Below are 27388 nucleotides of genomic sequence, written 5' to 3'. Positions count from 1 at the left end.
AATGGTAAGAATAGACCCATTCTCCCCTCTGCATCTTCTAAATAAAAACATTACTACTTGCAGGGTCAGTTCTCTGGATTCTCTTCTTTTATTCAGGAAGTGAGTAAGAAATGAAAGAAGATAGAATCCCAAGAGGCCACCCACCTCTTCATTACAAGTAGAGAGAGGGATGAAAGGGAAGAAAGCAGAAAGGAGTCTTGTCTAGGTGTCACCTAGAGTTATTGGAGGTATTGCTTGAAAGACAACTATTCTGGCCAGCGCTGCGGCTCAATAGGGTAATCCTCCACCTGTGGCGGCGGCACTCGGGTTCTAGTCCTGGTCGGGGCGCCGGATTCTGTCCCAATTGTTCCACTTCCAGTCTGGCTCTCTGCTGTGGCCTGGGAGTGCAGTAGAGGATGGTCCAGGACCTTGGGCCCTGCACCTGCATGGGAGACCAGGAGAGGCACCTGACTTCTGGCTTCGGATCAGCGCGGTGCGCCGGCTGCAGCAGCCATTGCGGGGTGAACCAACGGAAAAGGAAGACCTTTCTCTCTGTCTGTCACTCTCTCTGTGTCCACTCTTACTTTCAAAAAATAAATAAATAAAAGACAAACAATTCTAGAAACTGTTCAAACCTATAGGGAAATATTGAGAGGATCAGCTAAAGTGAAGATGAACATTAAGTTTTACAATTTATGTTACATTTTTGGTTGTAATATCCTCTTCCCATTGATAAAAAAAATAGAAAAAGTTATAATGCTATAACTAGTATTGAAACAGTATTCTACACTTTGTGTTTCTGTGTGGGTGCAAACTAATGAAATCTTTACTTAATATATACTAAATCGATCTTCTGTATATAAAGATAATTGAAAATGAATCTTGTTGTGAATGGAATGGGAGAGAGAGCAGGAGATGGGAGGGGTGTGAGTGGGAGGGAAGTTATAGGGGGGAAGCCATTGTAATCCATAAACTGTACTTTGGAAATTTATATTTACTAAATTAAAAAAAAGAAAAAAAAGAAAAAGCAAAAATAATTTTTTTTTCAACTAAAGAAAAATAAAACTTGGAGAGCAAGCACTGTGGAGTAGCAGGTAAAGCTGTTGCCTGCAGTGCCAGCATCCCATGTGGACGCTGGTTCAAGACCTGGCTGCTTTACATATGATCTAGCTCTCTGCTACGGTCTGGGAAAGCAGTGAATGATGGCCCAAGTCCTTGCGCCACTGCATCTGTGTGGGAGACCGAGAAAAGCTCCAGGCTCCTGGCTTTTGATTGGTGCAGCTGCAGCCATTGTGGCCAATTGGGGAGTGAACCAGCGGATGGAAGTCCTCTCTCTCTGCCTTTCCTTCTCTCTCTGTGGAACTCTGACTTTCAAATAAATAAATAAATCTTTAAAAAAATAAAATTTGGAACCTCCCCTACATCTGCATCTTCCCTCATCAGAAAACAAAAAATAACAATTACCTTTACTTTGCTGTTGGCCATAGGCATATTTTCTGTTACTTAATTCTTCTAGTAATTCTAGGAGACAAATAATGTTTGTGTTAGTTCCCATTACTACTATTATAAGTTACCACAAGTTGAGGGACTTAAAACAATGCAGATGATTATCTTACAGTTCCAGAGTTCCAAGATTCAATACCAGCATCACTGAATTAGTATCAAGGTGTCAGCTGAGCTGGTTCCTGAAGAAGAACTTAACAGATAATCGATTTCTCTTACTTTGCATATGTATATCCATGTGTAGGCTGCCATCAATTTTGGCCTTCAGGAGAGGTAAAATCTCCATTGATAGCCAATAGGACATATTCCTGAGTGTCATTTTTACCAATCCTTTGTAAAGTGTCTATTGCATTTACAGCAAAAAGTCTTGGGAGTGTCTGGGGGTCTTGTTTGGGCTGAGATATAATCAGGAGTGTACTCCTTCGCATACATTTACACCACTGCTGTTCAGTCCCCTCCTGATCTGTTATAAAAGACCATGGTGCCCACCTTTAAGAGGTTTAGATTACCCTCACGTCCTACTACAAGTCCCTGGAGTTTATCCTAATGTCTGAAACAGACTGGGTTAGGAAACTGCCTTTTAAAATCACTTATTGGAGCTGGTGCTGTGGCTTAGCAGATAAGGCTGCCAACTGCAGTCTGGCATCCCAAATGGGTACCGGTTTGAGTCCCTGCTACTCCACTCCCAATCCAGCTCTCTGCTATGGCCTAGGAAAGCAGTAGAAGATGGTCCAAGTGCTGGGGCCCCTTACCCATATGGGAGTCCTGGAAGAAGCTCCTGGTTCCTGGATTTGGGTCGGCACAGTTCTGGAGTGAAGCAGTAGATAGAAGATACATCTCTCGCTCTCTCTCTCTCTCCATGTGTGTGTAACTCTTTCAAATAAATAAATAATGAATCTTTAAAAAAATAAAATCACCTATGCATCTACAGAGTCGGGATCTAATGGACTATATTTCTTTATAGTCTCCCTCAAATGTTCTAAGAAGGCAGGGAAATTTTTCTGTGGCTTGTGATCTATCAGGGAGAGTTTTGCACAAAGCAAGCTTGGGCATAAAAGACCTCAACTCATTTAGGTAAAATTTTTCCTTCCTCTAGCTTTGTGGTGCATCTTTTCTTTATGTTCTGGGGATTAAAAGAATCCCGATGTTACTGGAGGCATAAAATGACTACAGTAGATGGTTTGTTTCCTAATCGGAATGAGAGGAAAAAGAAAGAAGTATCACCCCATCAAGAGGAAATATTGACAATTTGATGCAAGAGGATATAGATAGCCAATTCAATGGAATTTAGAATATAACATGCGGCATGATTTAGAAATTCAGCAAGGAGATACAGAATGTAAATCATTACTTGGATTTGAATAATTCAATGAATTTCCCTTTCATGAAGACCAGTGTGATTTCAGGAGGCCCACCTAGTCAAATCAGTATTATCTAACCCTGTTAAGATCTCTCATACAATCACATTTGCAATGCCCCTCTTAGCATTTAAAACGACATATTTAGAAGTTCATAGCTTCAAAGAATTAGGACATGAGCACCTTTGCTCAGGAGACGAGCTCATTATTCATATTATCCTGCTATTATTATATCCATTTAGCAGCATACCCTAAGATGATGCTTTCTATTAAATTATTCATTCAAGTTCACTCAGCTTTCAACAGGAGGAGGAAGTGGTTGCAGGCCAATCTGACAGGAAAGTAGAGTTGCTAACCACTTACTGTTAACTCCTATAATGTTTAATCATTTTATTTAGTTTCCTCCACTTCAATCCATGTTGCATGATCAGTCCTCATGGTTGGTTCAGGTTTACTTACAGGTGGGGCTCAGCTCAGTAACCTCCATGGTGTGGTGTGATGCAACTAGCCATTGTGTAATATGGGTCTCTGCACCGGACAGGGACATGAAGCATGGACTTCATCCTGTTGAGGATCTGCACTTGTGGGAAGGGCAGCAAATGCTGAAGACATTCAGTGCAGATTCACTGGTGATAAGGGAGCATTTTTCACTGTTTACACCATGTCCATGGTTGAAATGGAGGGTGCTGTCATGATTCAAGTATTCACCTCTCTCTGCATTAAGGCAACATTTTTTAGAGTGGTCATCACAGCAAGACAAAAACCTGACATTAGATTACTAACATTAGCTGCAACATAATTGAAATTCACAATCAGTTTTCTTCAAGTTTACAAGAAAATGAATATTCAGAAGTGTCTGCTTACATGGACAGGTCCACACCCCTGATACATCGGGTTATATGCAAGGTAGCAAAAAATCCTGGGAAAAATTCTCACTATTCAGAAAACAACAATTTGTTTCAACTTCTGCAAGAAAGATCAGGGCTCTGGAATATGAAACCACTTCCAGCAAAACACAGAAGTCAAAACGCAATAGAAACTACTAAGGGCAACTGATGAAAAGCTCAGGATTTCCACAGCGAGCTGTGGGACTAGAGTGCAGAATCAGGCCACTTCTCTGCTGGATCAAAGTAGAGCTACCGGGATGTGAACCGGCACCCTAATGGGATGCAGGCACTTCAAGAGGAAAGTTTACGTGCTATGCCACACCACTGGCCGTGCTATCTGGTTTTTATGTCTCATCTTTGCTTTCCCCCTCCTTCACTCACCCAACATTTTTCCTTTCTCTTCACAAATGTTCACTGAAAAACAATTGACCAAGAGAAACAACAGTACTCGCCATGTTACTGCTACAGACCCATGCATTCATGTGTCCAGAATCAAGGCTGAGGCTCAGTGTCACCCTGCAGGGGGCCCACCAGCCAGCTCCCCAGGCACTGGCTTAATCTTCCCCTCTAGTGTCTGTATTCTGGCCTGAGCTCCCACATATTTTTGTGGATCCCTTTTACATTCTGAATACCAACTTCTCTCAAGGTTTCCTTCAGGTAGCCCACAGGCTGTTTTGTGATGTCCACCAGGTCCCTCAGGTTGGACTACTAGTGCTTCTCAAAGGCTGAAAACAGCCTGGCTAAAACTTGCTGTCCTCAGCTCGGGCTCGTTTTCCACCTTGTTTCTCCTTTCATAGTCAATGTTGTATTGATGACTAGCAACAGGTTTGTAGTTGGTTGTTACAACTATACACAGTTGTTGGGATGGTCTTACTGCTTTGGGAGATTCCTCTGTTTGCCATCTCTTCAATCTCATGTAATTCTCACTGGCCACATGTTGGCACTCAGCTCCTTATTCCAGCTCCTTCCTGAGACAGCCTCTCCAAGGAGCTCTCAGTAAATACCGTTTACCATCCAGCAGTTTGCCAGACACACGGATGATCTTGAGGAGCACTGACTACAGCTGGTTTCACACCAGAATCATGAATATTTGAGAGATCTTCATCCAAAGAAAAGGACACCACAGTCCTTCCTTGATTCTTGACAATCCGCAGTTTCTCAACTTCACCTCTTTCAGGAGTTTAGCCCATTGCTGTGGCAAATATTTAGAAACCTTGACCAGACACACTCCAGTGTACTGTTTGCGCCAGTCACATGGAGTTCCCTGTACTTGGCCATGAGTCTGTTGGGGGTGGAAGTGAGTGAACTGGAGCAGCGGCCTCAGGACCTTGGGTGCTGTGGAGCAATTATCCTGAGCAAAAGGCTAGCGCGGTGGAAGCTGGACTGCAAGGAGACAGTGCTGATCACCTGCCAAGATTATAGGAAACCTGGAACTGAGGAACACTGGAAGTGTCCATATTAAAATATGAATTGTTGGGGGAAGGAAGGTAGTGTGGAGGAATCACTATGTTCGTAAATTTGTATGTATGAAATGCATGAAGTTTGTGTTCCTTATATTAAAAAAAAAAGTGCCAGAGAAGCAATGACTTTGAACAGCCTTTGTCTTGACGGTTGAGGAACAGTTTTTTTTTTTTCCTTCATACTATTTTGAACACTTTCCTCAACATAGAGATAATCATATGTGTATAAATTTAATTGAACATAGATCTCAGTAAAAATAAGAGTGGGAATAAGAGAGAGAAGAAAAAGAAGGGTGGGAGTATCAGCATGTGGGAAGAACTCACTGTTGTAACTGTGAAATGTATGAAATTTATAACTATAAATCTGTTACTCCTTCATACATTTGCATAAACTTACTTCTAAGGGTACAGTTTAAAAACTTGCCATGGGTTTCCAAATACCTATAAGCACAGTGGTAAAAATAGCATTTTAAGAGATAAAGTGAGCATTTGGATAGGATTAAGTATTAAAGTGATCATATAAATTGAATTAGCTGTTTCACAATAAAACCAGATAGAATTAAAAAGAGCAAATACTCCAACAGTGGAAGCAGTCCACATGGCAAACTCACAGAATGAACAGCAGGACTTGAACCAAAGCCAATATGGATGCCCTAGTGGAGGTGGCAGCTTTACCCCCTAAGCCACAGCACTGGCCCTGGAAAACTGGGATTCTAAGACAATCTCTCTTACTGATGTATTTGTGACACTGTACGTCACTGAGGTAAGAATTGCTCATTCCTGAACATCAAAATAAATTTAGACTAGTTGATCTCAGAGATCACTTTTATTTGAATTATATATGATCGTGGGACTAGTGTTTTATGTAGCACTTAATGTGTCATTTGGGACTTCTGACATCCTGAGTTTCAGTCTCAGTGCTGCTCTCCATTCCAACTTCCTGATAATGCAAACTCTTGGAGGCAGCAGGCATATGACTCACATTCTTGGGCCATGCTACCTATGTGGTTGACTTGCATTGAGTTCTCAGCTCTCAATTTTAGTTTGACAGAGCAACAGTCACTGTAGGCATTAGAGGAGTAACCAGCAGATGGGAAGCCTCTGTCTCTTCTTTCCTTCTCAGTCCATCAATCTACATTTCAAAAAAAGATTATCCATGATTTTTATAAACACTATGTGTATATAAACAGTCCAGGCAGGACGTCAACTCATGGGAAAGGAGGAGAAGCAGAGCAGGGTTACTTATCTTCAAGGAGTAATGTGTTTGCTGTACAGAGAGCGACAGAGCTCATTGTACACAAAACAAATTGGTGTGGATCTGTTAAGGGTTTAGAACTATGTGAATTAGGCAGAACATTTCTTCTCTTTCTCCTGAAGATTGCATGAATCAAGAAGTGGAACTGTTCAAGTTCTAAACTATATTGAACCCGATTTTGATCAATTATTTTGGTAATTATTCACCAAATTCATATTGACTTTGAAAGCCACAGGTTAGCGTGAATCATGCAATAGTGAATCAAAGCATACTCTAAAAATGTTGGTGAATCCAGGTAAACTGAAGGCCTTGTTTCGAGGAAGACAGCAAGACATGGGACACACGACGTCAGTTCAGAAGTCTAACATCAGCAGTTTGTGTGCCTTCAGATATGGAACAGAATCTCCAGACCAAGTTTCCTCATCCCTCAAATTGAATGATTTTACCTTAGGAAAAGGTAACAGAATCTGAAGAATGTGTAAGGTGTGAAACTCTTTGGGAATTGTCAGAATCTCTCTATTCGTGGCTGATAAAACATTCTCTAAGTTGTTCTCGACAAGACTTAATTTTCACAAATACAGTTCAGGAATAATAGCACTAGCCAATTTACAGAAACATCTGATGATACTGTAAAAACATGCCTTTGTATAAGCATAGTCATTGGTGATCTAGTGACGTTTATCTTTCGGTGAGGTTTACCTTCTGTGAACACAGTGTCTGCTCCTGTTCATGTCGACAAGTTGTGGTTCTTTGAGCTGTGGGTCCATTGAATGATTTCTCTTCCTCTCCTCCTCTGTTTCATCTGCAAGCGCATTCTTTCTGTAATTTTCCCGAATTTCTGCATTATTTCACTTTTCATTTCAGACCATGACAGACCCAAACCAACAGAATCATCTTTGGCTGGAGTTGAACATGAGGTGAGGATAATTTCACTTTCCCAAGAGTTTCCCTCAAATTCTTTGAGATTGTCTCTTTCCTTAGTTTCAATGACTAAATTTTTCCTCTACAGTGAATCAACAGGAAGAACTCTTTTTCTGTTCATGTGAGCACATGTGAGTTCTTTATCCTTGGAGTCAATTAAAGGACCTCCTATTGGGTGCGATGTCTGCTTTATTATGAACATAGTGTGTTGTTTATTGAGAGTCACTAATATTTTAGGTTTCCTTTGTTTGTTGAAGTAACTCTGGAGGCTGCCTGTGTGTAGGACATAGTACACAAGATGGGAATCAGAAGATCTCATAGAAATCCCCCAGAATAGACACTGTGGCGTAGTCATTCAGCTGCTGCTTTTGACACAGGCATTCAATGTCAGAAGCTTGGATTTGATTCCTGGTTTCAATTTTTGACCTGGTTTATGCTAATTCTATACAGGGGAGAGGTTGGGGGAACAAGAAGATTTCTTAGCTCTTGGGCCACTTTCACCCATGTGGTAAACCTGAATTGACTTCTGGGTTTCTGATTTGACCTTTCTGAGCCTTTGCTGTCCGTGGAATTTGTGGGAGTGAAGCAAGATACAGGAAATGGTTCTCTAACCCTGTCTAATCTCTCGCTCTCTCACTCTCTCACTCTCTGCCTTCCAATAAAGACAAATAAAGTTTTGAAACCTAAATTAAATTGTATTTAAAACAATTCTCCAAACCAAATTGAACATAAAAACACAAATTCCTTTCTGTGACTTGTGAGCCTGTGATCCTGGCCATGTCCTCTGTTTCCTATGAATCTCTATTCATTTGAAAATTAAAATTAATATTCTCTGCTTTCTCAAGTTTTCCTTTTAAAATTTAATGGCAAAAATCATGCCAATTGATTTAGATAGTGATTTGGTCATTTCTGTCCATTCAATATTTACGGTTTATGGTTACTTTCTAATGTTTAGTTATTTATAATATTAGTAGAGCACATTAAATGTCTGAATTCTGCCATCATTGAGTACAAAGTGTCTCACTTTTTGATATAGCTTCAAGACACACTCACATATATATTGTATATGCCTGTATAATACGTTATAAAAGTCATAGCATACTGTGATTTCTTTTAGTCATAAATTCTCAACTGGAAATTATAACACAGACATAGAATTTGGCATGATTTTGTTGTATCATCATTAATTCTCTATCATGACTACACATGGAAAACATCTGTTTTTTTTTTTTTCCAATTACCAATACATGGGTACAACCCAGTACAATGAAATTACCATTTCCCAAGTGAGCATAGGAAAGAATGCAATGCGACTAAAGAATATCTTGTTTTCATCTATGTCATGGAGGCAAAGTTCACTCAGGAGAGGGATAAAGTGCATTGTTGTTGGACCTGTCAGAGAAGCATATTAGCAAGAGTGGTATAAAGCCTGTGCTTCCCAGCTCACAGGATCCCAGGAAGAAGAGAATGGATCCAGTTGTGGCCCTGGTGTTGGGTCTCTGCTGTTTACTTCTCCTTTCACTCTGGAAGCAGAATTCCAGGAGGGGGAAGCTCCCTCCTGGCCCCACTCCTTTCCCCATCATTGGAAATATTCTCCAGATAGATGTTAAGGACATCAGCAAATCCCTAACTAATTTAAGTATTCATTAGATTGACTCTTTTTAAAATAAAAACTATTTCTGGATGCAGATTCTTTGACAGATGATTATAAATCAAAATGCTCTCTGTAAGCTTTGATGCTTCTTCTACCAATTTCAGGAGTTGAGTAGAGAAATATTTAGATCCCTGTAGATAGAATAAAAATAACTAAGTGACAAAAATCAGGAGTACTGCAGAACTTCTTTGAATTCAGCCATTTACCTGAACATCAGTGATAGTGAAGAGCTTCTGATACAAATTTCATTCAAGAAATCATCTGTTGTATTATACATGTGGTTACTTTTTTCAGATTATCCATGAAAATTGAACGTCTCTGCAGAATCAATAAAAACTGGTATCACTATGGGTTCTGAGTGGTCTAGGTGAATGAAAGAAAGAAGTAAACATTCAGTGGCCACCTTGTGGCATCAGAATTCTTTTAGATTCTGTGAAACTCTGCTGTGTGGCCCAGAATGCTACAGGATGGAAGAAGCTGCTCCTCCCTGGGATGCTGCTTGCAATGTCCTGGCCCTTCTCTGGTGCTGCTGCTTCTTGTTCTTCCTCTTCTTCTTCTACTCCTACTCCTACTGCTCCTCCTCCTTCTCTCTCCCTCCTCTTCCTTCATCCCCCTCCCTCCTTCTTCTCCTCCTTTTCTTCTTCTTCCATCCTCCTCCTCCTCCTCCTCCATCTTCTTCTCCTCCTCCTCCTCCTCCTTCTTCTTCTTTTTGAAGATTTATTTGATTTACTCAAAAGACAAAGTGAGAGAAACTAAGGACAGACAAAGCAAGAGATCTCCTGACGAGCACTGCAGCAAAGCACCTGGAGCCTCCTCTTGTGATGCCGGCATCTATACGGGCACCGTTTGAAGACCAGGCTGCTTCATATCTGATCCTGCTATCTGCTAATTATCTTGGAACAGCATCAGAACATAGTGCAATTTCTTGGGCCCCTGCACCCACGTGGGAAACTGCAAGAAGCTCCTGGATTCTGGAATCAGCATGGCCTATCCCTAGCGCTATGGCAATTTGGGTAGTGAAACAGCAGATTAAAGATCTTTCTCTCTCTCTCTCCTCTCTCTCTCTCTCTCTCTCTCTCTCTCTGTCTCTCTCCCCACCATCTCTCCTCCCCTTTCTGTAACTCTGCTTTTTGAAAATTGAATCAGTGAATCAGTGAATGGAAGACCTCTGTCACTCTCTCTCGCTCTGCCTCTTTGACTCCTTCAAATAAATAATTAAATCTTTAAGAAGAGAGATATCCCATTTGCTGTTTGACTGCACCAAGGGCTGGAGTGATCAGGGCTGAGAAAGGTCAGAGCCTGGGTCAGAGCAAGGAGCTCTTCCTGGGTCTCCCACATGGGTGGCACATTTTTTTTTTTTTTACAAGATTTTTTTTTTGTATTTGAAAGGCAAAGTGTCAGAAAGAGACACACAGAAAAAGACATCTTGTTTGTTCTCTTTCTGTCTTTTAAATGCCAGTAGATTTCACACTGGGCTGGACATTAGACTTAGTTGGGGTGACATTTAAGGACATACAACACTAGTGACATCGGAACCTGACTGAGTCAGGATCCTCATGAGAAGGGCTTGCCATGTGATCCTGGGTAAGCTGGGTAATGATTTCAAGCCACAGAGTTTGAATAGGCAGCAAATAGCCTCTATTTCCTGGCTGCAGGAAACTGGAGATTAATTTAGAATTCCAGTCCAGGTTTCTTTATTTATAAAATAGTGGAATTAACCTTGTTGAGTGTATTATTTGAGAATTACATGCAAACCTCATACCAACTACCTGGGCCATTTATGGCACATCATAGGTCATTCATGAGCAGCAACCATAATAATCACTATCATATTTAGTTATAAATAGAAATACTTAAATCCATGGAATTATAAAAAGATAACATCGACAATGCTAATTTCCATCTGAATCAGACACACTATGTGACCTTCATATACTTTCTTTGGTTATATTTGTTTCTCTTCCCAGTTCTCAGAACGCTATGGTCCCGTGTTCACTGTGTATCTGGGCATGAAGCCCACTGTGGTGCTGCATGGATATGAGGCAGTGAAGGAGGCCCTGGTTGATCTTGGAGAGGAGTTTGCTGGAAGAGGCATTTTTCCTATAGCTGAAAAAGTTAATAAAGGACTCGGTAAGTGTGTGTGTGTGTGTGTAAGTGTGTGTGTGTGTGTGTGTAACAGTGGTAATAGGGTGGAGAGGATGGAAAACAGAGACTTGAAAAGCTCCTCAGACAGAACTTGGCCATCTGTGTGGCTGCCTCATGTCAGCTTCTTCCTACTTGCTGGAATCTCCCTCCCTCCTAGTTTCTGTTTCTCATTCTGGCAGGAATCATTTTCAGCAATGCAAACACATGGAAGGAGATGCGACGCTTCTCGCTCATGACCCTGCGGAATTTCGGGATGGGGAAGAGGAGCACTGAGGACTGAGTTCAAGAGATGGCCTGCTGCCTGGTGAAGGAGCTGAGAAAAACCAATGGTGGGTGACCCTTACCCCACATCGCTGACTCTCGCTGCTCCTTCTCTATGCTGCCCTGGGAAACCTTGCAGGGTGGGTGGAGCCTTCATCCTTAGGCATGGCTGCCTCTCCCATTGAGGTAAGGGGCGGTTTGGAGCAAGGAGTGGGGAGTTTGTGTGGATCTGAGCTGTGTTTGCAGCCTGGTTCTGTGTCTGGTGTGGGTGTGAAAGTTCATTTAATACTCTCCTGTCCCAAATCATTTTCCTTTATTTTCCAGTCAGAAATCATGAAAGTAAGTTTTGAGCATTATTTTTATGAAAGAAGGTTTTCTCTATAGTCTGAATGCTGTTACCTATTGTAGAACGTTTCATGGTGGAAACTTGGCAAAGCACATGGTGGCAATGACCCATCAGCCTCTTACGGGGCATAAAACGACCCTCGTGGGCGTTCACATCTGCATGCTCAGCTTCACTGACATGTCTGAGGTTCCCCAGGCCCGGGCCTAGTGCTAGACACCAGTGGTGCTGTGTGCAGTTTTGTCACCCTAGGCATATCCCAACAATGTTCCTGTCACTTACTATTCTCTGTAATCACACTGTTTACAAAAATTGCTCTCCCTTGTTGAGTCTACTTGCTCTATGGATTTATTTGTTTTGAGTAAATATAGCCAGTAACATATTTCTGCACATCCACAAACATGAAGTGATTTATTTAACAAAATTTCAACTGTTGATAATAGCTGTTTATATTGACTTTCCTTAGCAGAGTGTGGCTTTGTTTCTGCTGTGCTTTCTCTCTGTGTTTATTAGATTTTGTTTGAGAAATTGTGACATATTTTCCTCCACAACCAGGTCTACTGCTCCGAGATGTGTTGCTCACAATGTGTCTGATTATCACTTCAGGTTCCAAATTACCCTGTTTTATAATTCTCTCTTCTAAGCAAAGGGAAAGATTGAAAATCAGGTTTTCTGTAGGTAACACATACATACACACAAATACACAGTTCCCAAGGCTTTCCAAATTATCCTCTACCTTGTTGGGGTAAAAAAAAAAAATTGTCTAAATATGTAGAGTACTGTAAATGTTTAGAAAGCCTGACAGAGAAGCAAGTAACTCAGGTATCCTAATGTCCTGTTCTCTACCATGTATTCTGACCACTTTTAATCAAGATGCCCTTTTGGAGGGGGCTGTGAGGTGTCTATAGCTATGAATTTGGGAGCTCTTTACCTATTAAGTTTATTGATCATTTGATGGTAACATTTGCACTGTACAAATCTGCCATCTAAAATGAAAACCTCTCCTGCATTTTTATTTGTTTATCTGTAAGATGAGAAACTTGACTTAACGTATGGGTAAGTTTTAAATTTTATTAAAACACATTTTGCTATTTGGTATAGTTGTACAGAACAATATGTTAGAATCAACTAAAAGACAGCTTTGCTCAAGTATGTTAAATATGGAAAGCAATTCGAGATATTAGCTGGTCATGTCTCAAGAAAGGAAATTTTTTTTTTACATTGAAATTCTTGATAAAGAAGACTCCAATTACTTTTTGGCTTCCCCAATCTAGCATGTATGCTTGAAATAAGTAAATTAATATTCTCACTTTGTTCCTTCAAGGAAACAGATCCACAGATCCATGGTTTTTTTTTTTTTTTTTTTTTTTTTTTTTTTTGACAGGCAGAGTGGACAGTGAGAGAGAGAGAGACAGTGACAGGTCTTCCTTTGCCATTGGTTCACCCTCCAATGGCCGCTGCAGCCGGCGCACCACGCTGATCCAAAGGCAGGAGCCAGTTGCTTCTCCTGGTCTCCCATGCAATTGCAGGTCCCAAGCACTTGGGCCATCCTCCACTGCACTCCCTGGCCACAACAGAGAGCTGGCCTGGAACAAGGCAACTGGGACAGAATCCGGCTACCGACCGGGACTAGAACCAGGTGTGCCGGCGCTGAAAGGCGGGTGATTAGCCTAGTGAGCCGCTGAGCTGGCACAGATCCTTCTTAAACTTATGCTTTCCTTACTTATTTTTCTAAAATTTTTCTTTAAAGGGAAAGTCAACCGTTTTGATAGACACACCACACACACATACACACACACACACAAAGAGGTAGGGAGGGAGGGAGGGAGGGAGGGAGAGAGAGAGAGAGATCTCATCTACTAGTTCACTCCCCAGATTCCCACATAGCCAGGCCTATAATGAGGCAGAAGTGGGTACTCGATTAGGTCTCCCACTTGAGTGGCATGAACTCAGCTACTTGAACCATCACCTGTTGCCTCCAATAGTCTGAACTCTCAGGAAGCTGGAGTTAGGAGTGGGGCCTAGTGTTGAACCCAGCACTCTATCTGGAATGCAAATCATCTTAGATGGTATCATAAGCTTCATAATTTAGTTTTTAGTTTTTCTCATATTACATGCATGCCTTCAGCTTTGACAATTTTTCTCATTTAAGTATGTAAATTTACCCACAATTTGTCTCTTTTTCCCTCTCTACTGGTTCAACACTTCATTTTTCATTATTTGTGACTATTCGTTATTTTATCTATAAGAAGTTTCCTGGCCCACACTATTTTCTGCCTTCCATTTCAGTGCTTTATTATCTACAGACATTGTGCACATGCATGATTCTGGTTTGAAAATTGAATTATTAAAACTGTTTTCATTTTGCTTCCCAAATAGCAGATCTCTTGTGATAAAAGGGTGCATAGAAAAGCAATAAATGTGATTGAGTATTGGAAATTTCATTATTTAGCCAAATTTCATTATTTAGCTATTATTTAGTCAAATCAGGCTTACAGTAAAGTGATGTTTGTTTGATTTGATTTGTGTCACTTTTTTTTACTGTCAAAGGAATTTGTAGGCAAGACATTTCTTACTATTTCTAAATTAACATGGAGAAAAATAACATGCTTTATATGTATATTTTAATGGTGTTTTAAAATTGTTTTCAATTATTCAGCCTCACCCCATGATCCCACCTTTATCCTGGGCTGTGCTCCCTGCAATGTGATCTGCTCCGTTATTTTCCATAATCGCTTTGATTATAAAGATGAGGATTTTCTTAAACTGATGGAAAAATTAAATGAAACTGTTAGGATTCTGAGCTCTCCATGGTTGCAGGTGAGAGTGAGATCTTTTGTTGCTGGGAAGCCATTTATGTTCCTTTATCTGACAGGTGCTAAATGCTACATGGACCAAGCTATGAAGAGAATGTATAGACAGCACAGTCCCAGCAGAGCTGATGTCATTGAACACTGTGAAATGTGATGGAAATTTTTATTTACACACAGCAAAATGAGTGTCCAAATACTGGGCTAATGTTTGTGTCCATTATCTTCTGTCCAGTGATTTTTCACTAAACTCCAAGCCCTATTTCTATGAAGCCACTTCAATGACTGAACACAGAATGTCTTTGTCAATCAATGGACATCCAGGCTGTTATTTTCTTAAGATATTTATGAATATGATGGCAGGATCAGAGAGAGAGGAAGAAACAAAGGGGAGAGGAGGAAGAGGAGAAGGAGAGGAGGAGAACAAAAGAGAGAGATACCTTCTATCTGCTGCTCACTTTCTGAACACCCACAACAAACATGGCTAGGACTCAAACCTGCATACAATATGAGATGCAGGCTTCACAAGTGGTAGCTTTACCTGCTGCACCACAATGCCGTCATTTCCTATTATATTTTAAGTTTGTAGCAAATGATTTATGAAACAAAATGAGAATCATATAAAGAGGAGATTATACTATAGAACAGGCCAGTGCCACGGTTCGCTAGGGTAATCCTCTGCCTGCGGTGCCAGTACCCTGAGTTCTAGTCCTGGTTGGGGCACTGGATCTGATGCGGTTGCTCCTCTTCCAGTCTAGCTCTCTGCTGTGGCCCGGGAGTGCAGTGGAGGATGGCCCAAGTGCTTGGGCCCTGCACCTGCATGGGAGACCAGGAGAAGCACCTGGCTCCTGGCTTCGGATCAGTGCAGTGTGTGGGCAGCAGCAGCCATTGAGGGGTGAACCAACGGAAAAGGAAGACCTTTCTCTTTGTCTCTCTCTCACTGTCCATTCTGCCTGTCAAAAAAAAATTATGTGTGAGTCTAGGAAATTAAATTTACCTTTGATAACCTGGTCAGACATCTCATGCTCAAATATTTCTATAAGCATATAGAAGTACCACATATTTACAGTAAAAGCATTCTTTTTAAGAAGGACACTATTTTATTCCTATTAATATCTATAATTCATATTTATGGCAGGGTTTGCATGTATATATGTATACATACATGCATTATCAGGTATGTATTATTGTACTCTCTTCTAGGTTTGCAATAATTTCCCCGCTCTCACTGACTATATCCCGGGGATTCATAACACCTTCGTAAAAAAATATTGCTTATACAAAAAATTTTATTATGGAGAAAGTGAAAGAACACCAAAAATCTCTGGATGTTAACAACCCTAGGGACTTTACTGATTGTTATTTGATCAAAATGGAGCAGGTAAGATGTTCACACAGCTTGTTATTTGTTTTCTTGTGTATTTTTAGATTCATTGAATAATTCTATATATACAATGGATATTTAAATGATCAGGCTGGTTTGACAAGCAATTTACATATCTACAGAATGAGTGAACCCCCAGTATTATGAAAAATATTAGGGTACTTTATATAAATTTTGTGGAAATAAAAAATTAAAAGATGAGTATTTCGGTGTAAGAAAACGAAAGCCAATATATATTTCCCATAATGTACATTACCATAAACGTGTTGAAGACACATAATATAAAATTAAGTTGTTAAATGATTAGAATACCTCCTGCTTGTTTTTAGATAAAAATAATCCTGCAAAGGGGAAACATAGTGTGCATCTCATGTGCAAATAAATAATTACAAACAATTAAAAAATTACAAAGTGTCATGGTGTAATGTGAAGATGACATCATCATTGCACAAGTGTGAGGGAGAGGGCAATATAGCTTAATTTGCATATCCTACACATTGAAGGAGGTATTTAGAAATTTGCAGTGCAGGACAGGAGAGGGAATTTCAGATGGAGTGTGTGGTGTGTGTGGAGGTGTTCAGTCGTATAATGGGAAAGAATAGGTAGAAGAGAGAAATGAATTTTGCTGAGTGTAACACAATAACTTGTACAGACCCACAGAGGTTGGTGTCTTGAAGGCAACCTGGGAGCATGGATCATGTCATCAATGCACTCTGTTGAAAAGGTTATTTGCTTCCCATTGAATACATTGGCACCTGGGTCATAAGTCAAATGAACATAAATATAAGTTTGTTTGTAGGCTGTCAGTTCCATTCCATTGATCTATGTGTTTGTTATCGTGCCAGCTGTACCATCTTGAAGTGTTAACTACTGTACTGTTCAGGTAGAGAAGTGTGAGATTTTTAACATTGGTTGTTCTTTCTCAAGACCATTTTGGCTATAATAGCTTCCTTGAATTTCAATAAAAATTTTAGGACAAGCTTATAAATTTCCACAAAGACACTTGTGAATATTTAGAGGCATTGCATTAAATCCATAGTTCTTTTCATTGTTGTCACGTAAAAAAAATGAGGAGAAACTTACATAACATGAAATGAACCATTTTAAAGTCCACACTGGTGTTATTTAGTGTAGTCTCAATGTTGTCCAAACACCAACTCTCTACTTTCAAAACCTTTACATCACTGCACAGAAACCTATCCTCTCCATTAAATGATAACTTCCCAAACCCCTACCCTGTCAGGAAGTGAGCTTTAATCTGCGTTTTGTCTCTGTGGATTTGCATATTGTAGATACATCCAGTAAAAGCATGGTATTCCATGTTATATGTACACATACCAGAATTTGTTTATCTTCTGTTGATGGATGTTTGTGTTATTTCTTCTTTTGGCTCTTGGACATAATGATTCTATGAACATCTACATGTAGGTTTCTTCATGGACACACTTTCACTTTTCTAGCGTATACCTAAATGTGAAATTTCTGGGTCATATGATAAATTTATTTTCTTATAAGTACATGGGAATGCTGTTAACATTCTAAGTCTGTTACAGTCTATTTTGAATTGATATTAACTTCAAATTGCATTCATTTATTCTTTCCCTATCTAGCTCCATGACCCTCTTTCTTTGTTATTTGTGGGTTGTATGAAAAAAAATTTATTCATGTCATCTTTAGATAGAAATACATACTTCTTTTCTATGTGAATACATTTATTTCTTTTTCATATCTAATTTCTCTGGCTAGACCTTCTACAGCTATGCTGAATAGCAGTGGTGAAAGTACACATTGATTGTATTATTTTCCTCCTTTTTATTTCAGAGAATAAGATTTAGGCTTTAAAAATGTAATAAGATTCAGTTTTGTAATTTTTCAAAACCTTCTGTATAATGATAAGGAAGTTTATTTGTATTTTCTGAGTCCCTTTTTATCTTGCAAGCATTATATTATTCAAACTTCTTTGTTTCAAAATTTTATTAAGGCATTACTTATATACAGATTTAGGAACATAGTCATTTTTCCCAACCTATCCTTCCTCTCATTTGCATTCCTAACTTCTTTTTCTTCCCCCTCCCCCTCCTCTTCCCATTCTTATTTTTTGCAAACATCCATTTTCAGTTAACTTTATTACCCTACACTAGGCTGAGAGTTCAACAAATAGTATGAGGAAAAAAAAAAAAAAAAGCTCTTCAATGGTTGAGACAAGGACTATTCAAAACCATCACATATAAAAGTGTCAATTACATGCCTACAGATCTTTAAGTAAGCTATTAGTTGGCACAGATCAGAAAGAACATGTAGTATTTATATTTTCTGGACTGACTTATTCCACTAAAGATAATGGTTTCCAGCTGCATCCATTTTGTTAGAAAAGACAGAATTACTGTTTTTTTTTTAATGGATCTGTAATGTTCTATAGGGTGTATATATCATAATTTCTTTTTCAGTCTTCTGTTGATGGACATCTGTCGCTTCCCCTCTTCATGGAGGAACGACACTAAACCCTGCGTTGTTCTTTCGTCTGCTCGGCCCTTCCCGGGTTTGCTGCTGGTTCTTCCCGGGTTGGCTACCGACCCTTCCACCTCCGTGGAAGGGCGGTTCCCCCTGCCACTTTCCCCACTTCCGCGGGGGAGCGGCACACCGCCGGCCGGCTCTCTCGGGGGCTGCACAGGTGTTCCTTCAGATAGATGTTCCTGGTGCATGTTGTCTCTCTCCTCCTTTATAGTCCTCTTCCACCAATCCCAACTCTGCTACCCACATGCCGAGTATGCTGCTCTCCTCCAATCAGGAGCAGGTCCTGCTGTTTATTGGTTGAACTGGAGGCAGCTGTGTAGAAGCTGTTTCCTCCTCTCCCAGCGCCATATTGTGGGAGAGCAGATGCATAGAATAAGTCTTAATTCCAGTAACAGTCTAGTCCGAGTTGCTCCCCACAGACATCTGGGTTGATTCCATACCTAAGTTATTGTGAAATTTGCTGAAATAAACAAAGGGGCACATATACTTCTTTCATACGCTGATTTCTTTTTGTTTGGGTAAATTCCTAGGAGTGGAATGACTGGGTCTTATGGTAGGACTGTATTCAAATTTCTGATGTACGTCTATACTGTTCAACACAGTGACTGCACCAGTTTACATTATCATCTACAGTGGATTATGGTGCCTTTTCCTCCATACTCTCATCAGTATTTGTCGTTTGTTGAATTCTGTATGAGAACCATTCTAACAGGTGTGAGGTAAAAATTTTGTTTTTTTTTTTTTCTTTCAAACTTTTATTTAATGAATATAAATTTCCAAAGTACAGAATATGGATTACAATGGCTTCCCCCCATAACGTCCCTCCCACCCGCAACCCTCCACTTATCCACTCCCTCTCCCCTTCCATTCACATCAAGATTCATTTTCGTTTCTCTTTATATACAGATCAGTTTAGCATACATTAAGTAAAGATTTCAACAATTTGCACCCACACAAAACATAAAGTAAAAATACTGTTTGAGTACTAGTTATAGCATTAAATCTCAATGTACAGAACACTAAGGACAGAGATTCTACATGAGGAGTAAGTGCACAGTGACTCCTGTTGTTGACTTAACAAATTGACACTCTTGTTTATGGCCTCAGTAATCACCCTAGGCTCTTGTCATGAGCTGCCAAGGCTATGGAAGCCCCCTGAATTCACTGACTCTGATCATATTTAGACAAGGCCATGGTCAAAGTGGAAGTTCTCTCCTCCCTTCAGAGAAAGGTACCTCCTTCTTTGATGACCCGTTCTTTCCACTGGGATCTCACTCGCAGAGATCTTTCATTTAGCTTTTCTTTTTTCCCCAGAATGTCTTGGCTTTCCATGCCTTAAATACTCTCATGGGCTTTTCAGCCAGTGCTGCATGCCTTAAGGGCTGATTATGAGGCCAGAGTGCTGTTTAGGACATCTGCCATTCTATGGGTCTGCTGTGTATCTCACTTCCCATGTTGGATCATCCTCTCCCTTTTTTATTCTATCAGCTAGTATTTGCAGACACTAGCCTTGTTTATGTGATCCATTTGGTTCTTAGTCCTATCATTATGATCAATTGTGAACAGAAATTGATCACTGGGACTAGTGAGATGGCATTGGTACATGCCACCTTGATGGGATTGAATTGGAATCCCCTGGTATGTTTCTAACTCTACCGTTTGAGGTAAGTCAGCTTGAGCATGTCCCGAATTGCACATCTCTTCCCTTTCTTATTCCCACTCTTACATTTAACAGTGATCACTTTTCAGTTAAGTTTCAGCACTTAAGAAGAATTGTGTATTGATTATAATATTCAACCAAAAGTATTAAGTAGAACAATCAAAAAAATACTAAGAGGGATAACATTAAGTTGCTCATCAACATTCAGGGTGAGGGCTGATCAAGTCACCGTTTCTCCTAGTGTTCATTTCACTTTAACAGGTTTCCTTTTTGGTGCTCAGTTAGTTATGACCTATCAAGCAGAACAAGTGGTATTTGTCCCTTTGGGATTGGCTTATTTTACTCAGCATGATGCTTTCCAAATTCCTAACAGGGATCACTTTTCAGTTAAAATTTAAACACCTAAGAATAATTGTGTGTTAATTACAGAGTTCAACCAATGGTACTAGAACAAAAAAAAATACTTAAATGGATAAAGTATTACATTGTACATCAACTGTCAGGACAAGAGCTGATCAAGTCAATGTTTCTCATAGTGTCCATTTCACTTCAACAGGTTTCCCCCTTGGTGCTCAGTTAGTTGTCCATGATCAGGGAGAACATATGATATTTGTCCCTTTGGGACTGGCTCAATTCACTCAGCATGATGTGTTCCAGATTCCTCCATCTTGTTGCAAATGACTGGGTTTCGTTGTCTTTGACTGCTGTATAGTATTCTCTATTAGAGTACATGTCCCATAATTTCTTTATCCAGTCTACTGTTGATGGGCATTTGGGTTGGTTCCAGGTCTTAGCTATTGTGAATTGAGCTGCAATAAACATTAATGTGCAGACAGCTTGTTTGTTTGCCAATTTCATTTCCTTTGGGTAAATTCCAAGGAGTGTGATGGCTGGGTTGAATGGTAGGGTTATATTCAGGTTTCTGAGGAATCTCCAGACTGACTTCCATAGTGGCTTAACCAATTTGCATTCCCACCAACAGTGGGTTAGTGTCCCTTTTCCCCTACATCCTCTCCAGCATCTATTGTTGGTAGATTTGTGAATGTGATCCATTCTAACCTGGGTGAGGTGAAACCTCATTGTGTCTTTGATTTGCATTTCCCTGATTGCTAGTGATCTCTAACATTTTTTCATGTGTCTGTTGGCCATTTGGATTTCCTCTTTTGAAAAATATCTATTGTGGTCCTTGGTCCATCTCTTTAGTGGGTTGTTTGTTTTCTTTTTCTGGAGTTATTGATCTCTTTGTATTTTCTGGTTATTAACCCTTTATCTGTGGCATAGTTTGCAAATAATTTTTCCCATTCTGTCGGTTGTCTCTTCACTCTCCTGACTGTTTCTTTTGCAGTACAGAAACTTCTCAATTTGATGCAATCCCAATAGTTGTTTTTGGCTTTGACTGCCTGTGCTTCTGGGGTGTTTTCCAAGAAGTCATTGCTGGTACCTATATCTTGCAGGGTTTTTCCAATGCTCTCTAATAATTTGATGGTGTCAGGTCATAGATTTAAGTCTTTAATCCATGTTGAGTGAGTTTTTGTGTAAGGTGAAAGGTAGGGGTCTTGCTTCATGATTCTGCACGTGGAAATCCAATTTTCCCAGCACCATTTATTGAATAGACTGTCCTTGCTCCAGGGATTGGTTTTGGATCCTTGATCAAATATGAGTTGGCTGTAGATGTTTGGATGGATTTCTGGTGTTTCAATTCTGTTCCATTGGTCTATCCATCTGTTTCTGTCCCAGTACCATGCTGTTTTGATAACAACTGCCCTGTAGTATGTCCTGAAATCTGGTATTGTGATGCCTCCAGCTTTGTTTTTGTTGTACAAGATTGCTTTAGCTATTCAAGGTCTCCTGTGTCTCGATATGAATTTCAGCATCATTTTTTCCAGGTCTGAGAAGAAGGTCTTCGATGTCTTTATTGGTATAGCATTGAATGTATAAATTGCTTTTGGGAGAATGGACATTTTGATGATATTGATTCTTTCAATCCATGAGCATGGAAGATTTTTCCATTTCTTGGTATCCTCTTCTATTTCTTTCTTTAAGGTTTTGTAATTTTCATCGTAGAGATCTTGAACGTCCTTGGTTAAGTTTATTCCAAGGTATTTGATTGTTTTTGTAGCTATTGTGAATGGGATTGATCTTAAAAGTTCTTCCTCAGCCGTGGCATTGCCTGTGTATACAAAGGCTGTTGATTTTTGTGCATTGATTTTATACCCTGCTACTTTGCCAAAATCTTCTATGAGTTCCAATAGTCTCTTAGTAGAGTTCTTTGGGTCCCCTAAATAAAGAATCATATTATGTGCAAAGAGGGAGAGTTTGAGTTCTTCCTTCCCAATTTGTATCCCTTTAATTTCTTTTTCTTGCCTAATAGCTCTGGCTAGAACCTCCAGAACTATATTGAATAGCAGTGGTGAGAGTGGACATCCCTGTCTGGTACCAGATCTCAGTGGAAATGCTTCCAACTTTTCCCCATTCAATAGGATGTTGGCTGTGGGTTTTTCATAGATTGCTTTGATTGTATTGAGGACTGTTCCTTCCAAACCCAGTTTGCTTAGAGTTTTCATCATGAAAGGGTGTTGTATTTTATCAAATGCTTTCTCGGCATCTATTGAGATAATCATATGGTTTTTCTTCTGCAGTCTGTTAATGTGGTGTATCACATAGATTGTCTTGCGCACATTAAACCATCCCTGCATACCAGGGATAAATCCCACTTGGTCTGGGTGGATGATCTTTCTGAGGTGTTGTTGCATTCTATTGGCCAGAATTTTATTGAGGATTTTTGCATCTATGTTCATCAGGGATATTGGTCTGTAATTCTCTTTCAATTCTGCATCTTTTTTGGGCTTAGGAATTAAGGTGATGCTGGCTTCATAGAAAGAATTTGGGAGGATTCCCTCTTCTTCGATTGTTCTGAATAGTTTGAGAAGAATTGGAGTCAGTTCTTCTTCAAATGTGTGGTAGAATTCAGCAGTGAATCCATCTGGTCCTGGGCTTTTCTTTGTTGGGAGGGCCTTATTACTGTTTCAATTTCTGCCTCAGTTATGGGTCTGTTTAGGTTTTTGATGTCTTCCTGGTTCAATTTAGGTAGGTTGCATGTGTCCAGGAATCTATCCATTTCTGATAGGTTTCCCTGTTTGCTGGCATACAGGTCCTTGTAGTAATTTCTGATGATTCTTTTTATTTCTGTGGTGTCTGTTGTTATGTTTCCTTTTTCATCTCTGATTTTATTGATTTGGGTCTTTTCTCTTCTTTTTTTAGTTAGTTGGGACAATGGGGTGTCAATTTTGTTTATTTTTTCAAAAAACCAGTTATTCGCTTGGCTGATTTTTTGTAATTTTTTTTTTGGATTCAATCCTGTTGATTTCTTCTCTGATTTTAATTATTTCTCTTCTCCTACTAGATTTGGGTCTGGTTTGCTGCAGTTTTTCTAGATCCTTGAGGTGAATTGAAAGCTCATCCATTTGGTACCTTTCTAATTTCTTGATGTAGGCACCTATTGATATAAAGTTTCCTCTTAACACTGCTTTTGCTGCGTCCCATAAGTTTTGGTATGTTGTGCTGTTATCTTCATTTACTTACAGAAAATTTTTGATTTCCCCTTTAATTTCTTCTATGACCCATTGTTCATTCAGGAGCATGTTGTTCATCTCCATGTGTTTGCGTATCCTCTAGGGATTCCTGAGTTGCTAATTTCCAACTTCATTCCTTTATGGTCTGAGAAGCTGCATGGTATGATTCTAATTCTTCTGAATTTGCTGAGACTTGCTTTATGGCCTAGTATGTGGTCAATCCTAGAGAAGGTTCCATGTACTGCTCAGAAGAATGTAAAATCTTTAGCTGTAGGATTGACAGTTTTGTAGGTATCTGTTAAATCCATTTGGGCTACAGTGTCGTTTAAATCTACTGTATCCCTGTTGATCTTTCTATTTCTGAGAGTGGAGTATTGAAGTCCCCCGGTACTATTGTATTGGAGTGTAAGTCGCCCTTTAAGTCCCTTAACAAATCTTTTAGATAAACCGGTGCCCTGTAGTTAGGTGCATATACATTGATAATTGTTATATCTTCCTGTTGAATTGATCCCTTAATCATTATATAGTGTCCCTCTTTGTCTCTCTTAACAGTTTTTGTGGTAAAGTTTATGTTGTCAGATATTAAGATGGCTACGCCCGCTCTTTTTTCATTTCTGATGGCATGGTATATCTTTTTCCAGCTTTTCACTTTCAGTCTGTATGGATCTTTGTTGGAAAGATGTGTTTCTTGTAAGCAGCAAATAGATGGGTTTTATTCCTTAACCCAATCAGCCAATCAGTGTCTTTTCACTGGACAGTTCAGGCCATTAACGTTCAATGTGACTAATGATAAGTGGCAACTAACTTTGCCCTGCCATTTGCCAAAGATAAGTTCTAATATATGGTTTGAATTCCCTGTGATCTTTTGCTGTGACGTTTCCTTCCTTTACCTTCTTTCATATTGATGACCGTGTTTCTGTGTTTGTGAGGTGAAAATTTATTGTGGTTTTCATTTGCATTTCCCTTGTGGCTTTTTTTTTTTTTTTTTGGAACATGCTGAATGGACAGTGAGAGAGAGAGACAGAAGGAAAGGTCTTCCTTTGCCATTGGTTCACCCTCCAACAGCCGCCGCAGCCAGCATGCTGCGGCCAGCATACCGCGACTATCCGGAGGCAGGATCCAGGTGCTTCTCCTGGTCTCCCATGGGGTGCAGGGCCCAAGCACTTAGGTCATCCTCCACTGCACTCCCGGGGCACAGCAGAGATCTGGCCTGGAAGAGGGGCAACTGTGACAGAATCCGGCTCCTTGACCGGGACTAGAACCCAGTGTGCCGCTGCCGCAAGGAGGATTAGCCTGCTGAGCCGCGGCTTGGCCCCTGATGGCTTGTAATCCTGAGCATGTGCTCAAGTATCTGTTGGCCATTTGAATTTCCTCTCTTGAAAAATGCCTGTTTAATTCCTTTGCCCATTTCTTCACTGGGTTGCTCGTTTGGTTGTTGTGGAATTTGTGGAGCTCTTTATAGTTTCTGGATGTGAAGCCTTTATCAGTTACATAGTTTGCAAATAATTTCTCCCATTCTGTTGGTTGCCTCTTCCCTTTGCTGAGTGTTTCCTTTGCAGTGCAGAAGCTTCTTAGTTTGATGTAATCCCACTTGTCAATTTTGGCTTTGATTGCCTGTGGTTCTGGGGTCTCTTCTAGGAAGTCTTTGCCTATGCCAATGTCTTGCAGAGTTTCTCCAATGTTCTTTAGTACTTTGATGCTATCGGGTCATAAATTTAGGTCTTTGATTCATTTTGAGTGGATTTTTATATAAAGTATAAAGTAGTCGTCTTGTTTCATACTTCTGCATGTGGAGATCCAATTTTCTCAGCACCATTTGTTTAAGAGACTTCATATCCATTAAGTAGTAATTTCTTGCTCCGCAGTTGCTGTCAACCACCATTCTACATTCTATCTCCTGTTGTTAGCTATTCTAGGTACCTATAACTGGAAACAAAAAATGTTTCTCCGTTTGTGACTGGCTTTTCCTACTTGGCACAATGTTGTTATTACACACTGTATCTTTTTATTTTATATCCAGTAACATATATTTATAATTATGCTATAATAATTTTAATAAAACACTTATTTTAAAAACATAAAAATATTAAGTTTGACCATTCCCTATATAATCAATCTTTTTTAATTATTTTCTTTAAATTTTTACTTATTTATTTGAAAGGCAGAGTTGCAGACATTAAGAGAGAGATCTTCCATCCACTGGTTCACTCCCCAAATGTCTGCAATATCCAGAGCTGGGCCAATCCAAAGCCAGAAGTCTGGAGTTTCTACCAGTTTTCAAACAAGTGGGCAGGAGCCCAAGCACCTGGGCCATCTTCCATTACTTTCCCAGGAGCATTAGCAGGAGCTGGATTGGGAGTGGAGCAGCTGGGACTTGAAGCCTTGTCAATATGGGATGCTGGCACTACAGCAGGTGACTGTACCTGCTACACCACAGTGCCAGCTGCGTACAGTTACTCTTAACAGGAATACTTATCTCTTAGTATGTCTTCAAATTCTGATTTTCTCTTAGTTTCTCCTTTATTTTCTTTTTCTTTAGTGTTATATTCTACTTTCTCACACATATTCTTGCAACTGCATTACATTCTTTATATATAATTTCCTTCAGGTCTTTGAACATTTTAGAGATTAACTTAAAGATTTTATCATAAGACCAATGACTTTGTTTCCTCAAAATTACTTCTGTAAAATCATTTTTAAAAAATATTTCTTTATTTAGTTGAAATGCAGAGTTACAGAGAGGCAGAGAGAGAGAGAGAGAGAGAGAGAGAGAGAAAGAGAGAGAGAGAGAAAGGTCTTCCTTCCACTGGTTTACTGCCCAGATGATCAGAGTTGTTGGAATCAGAAGGTGGGAGCCCGGAGCTTTCTCCAGGTCTCCCAACTGGGTTCAGAGGCTCAAGGTCTGGGCCATCTTCTACTGCTTTCCCAGGCCATAGCAGAGACCTGGATCAGAAGAGGAGTAGTCAAGACTCGAACGGGTGACCATATGGTATACCAGCACTGCAGGTGGCGGCTTTGTCTGCTGTGCTACAGTGATATCCCTGTAAAATCATTTTTAATTTCTTAATGGATCGTATTTCTTGCTTCTTTTTATAACATGTAATTTCTTCTTGAGAACTGGACATGATGTGTCAATTCTAGAAATCAGAATTTTCTGCATTGCAAAAACTGTTGTTTTTCCTTGACAAATCCTGCAACTGCATACTTATTTAGAAATTTTTAGATTATTTTAGCAAAGGATATATTTCCTGTCATGTGACCACTCAACTCTTGTTCTGTTTTCTTTGCTACTGATCAGTGATGTGACACAGATTTTGTTAAAATTGGGTCCAGTGAGAATAGAAAAAAATATTAAAGTCACTCTGCTTCATTAAATCCCTCACTTAATGCCCTGGAGAAGTTGTTGGAGCACATGGGATTGAAACAATGCCCAGCCCATCAGCAACCAAAAGGTACAACTCCTTATTTTTAAAGGAAAACATTCCCCTTGCCCAGTCTGGGACCAGAAAGCCACACAGCAGCACAGGACACTGGCCCCAAAGTTGCCTGCCACAGAGCTGAGGTACAACGTATGTTAGCCTCTATTTATACATGAGATGCCAAAGTTCCCTAAAATAGAGCAGAGAAGTTCTTCATCAAGCACTAGCCTGAAGACTGCAAGTGTCTGACGAGCACCCAGGGT

The 27388-nt window shown here is 39.9% G+C and overlaps 2 pseudogenes across 1 annotated transcript; one reads left to right on the top strand and one right to left on the bottom strand.

The window, feature by feature from the left end:
- Nucleotides 1–4294: 4294 nt before the first annotated feature.
- On the bottom strand, nt 4295–5005 carry LOC100348426 (general transcription factor IIF subunit 2 pseudogene; annotated as a pseudogene).
- A 1614-nt stretch (nt 5006–6619) lies between these two features.
- Nucleotides 6620–27158, top strand: LOC100350195 (cytochrome P450 2C4-like; annotated as a pseudogene). The gene is made up of 7 exons (XR_016222098.1): nt 6620–6899; nt 7307–7359; nt 10985–11147; nt 11342–11491; nt 14426–14586; nt 15780–15957; nt 27005–27158. The product of XR_016222098.1 is annotated as a cytochrome P450 2C4-like (transcript).
- The last annotated feature ends 230 nt before the right edge of the window (nt 27159–27388 follow it).

This window comes from Oryctolagus cuniculus, chromosome 15 (assembly GCF_051225735.1).
Source record: "Oryctolagus cuniculus isolate XC-2025 breed Fujian yellow rabbit chromosome 15, ASM5122573v1, whole genome shotgun sequence".
In the NCBI taxonomy this organism is placed as follows: Eukaryota; Metazoa; Chordata; class Mammalia; order Lagomorpha; family Leporidae; genus Oryctolagus; species Oryctolagus cuniculus.
The sequence above is the reverse complement of the archived record's forward strand: the minus strand, read 5'-3'. Positions and strand labels throughout refer to the sequence as shown.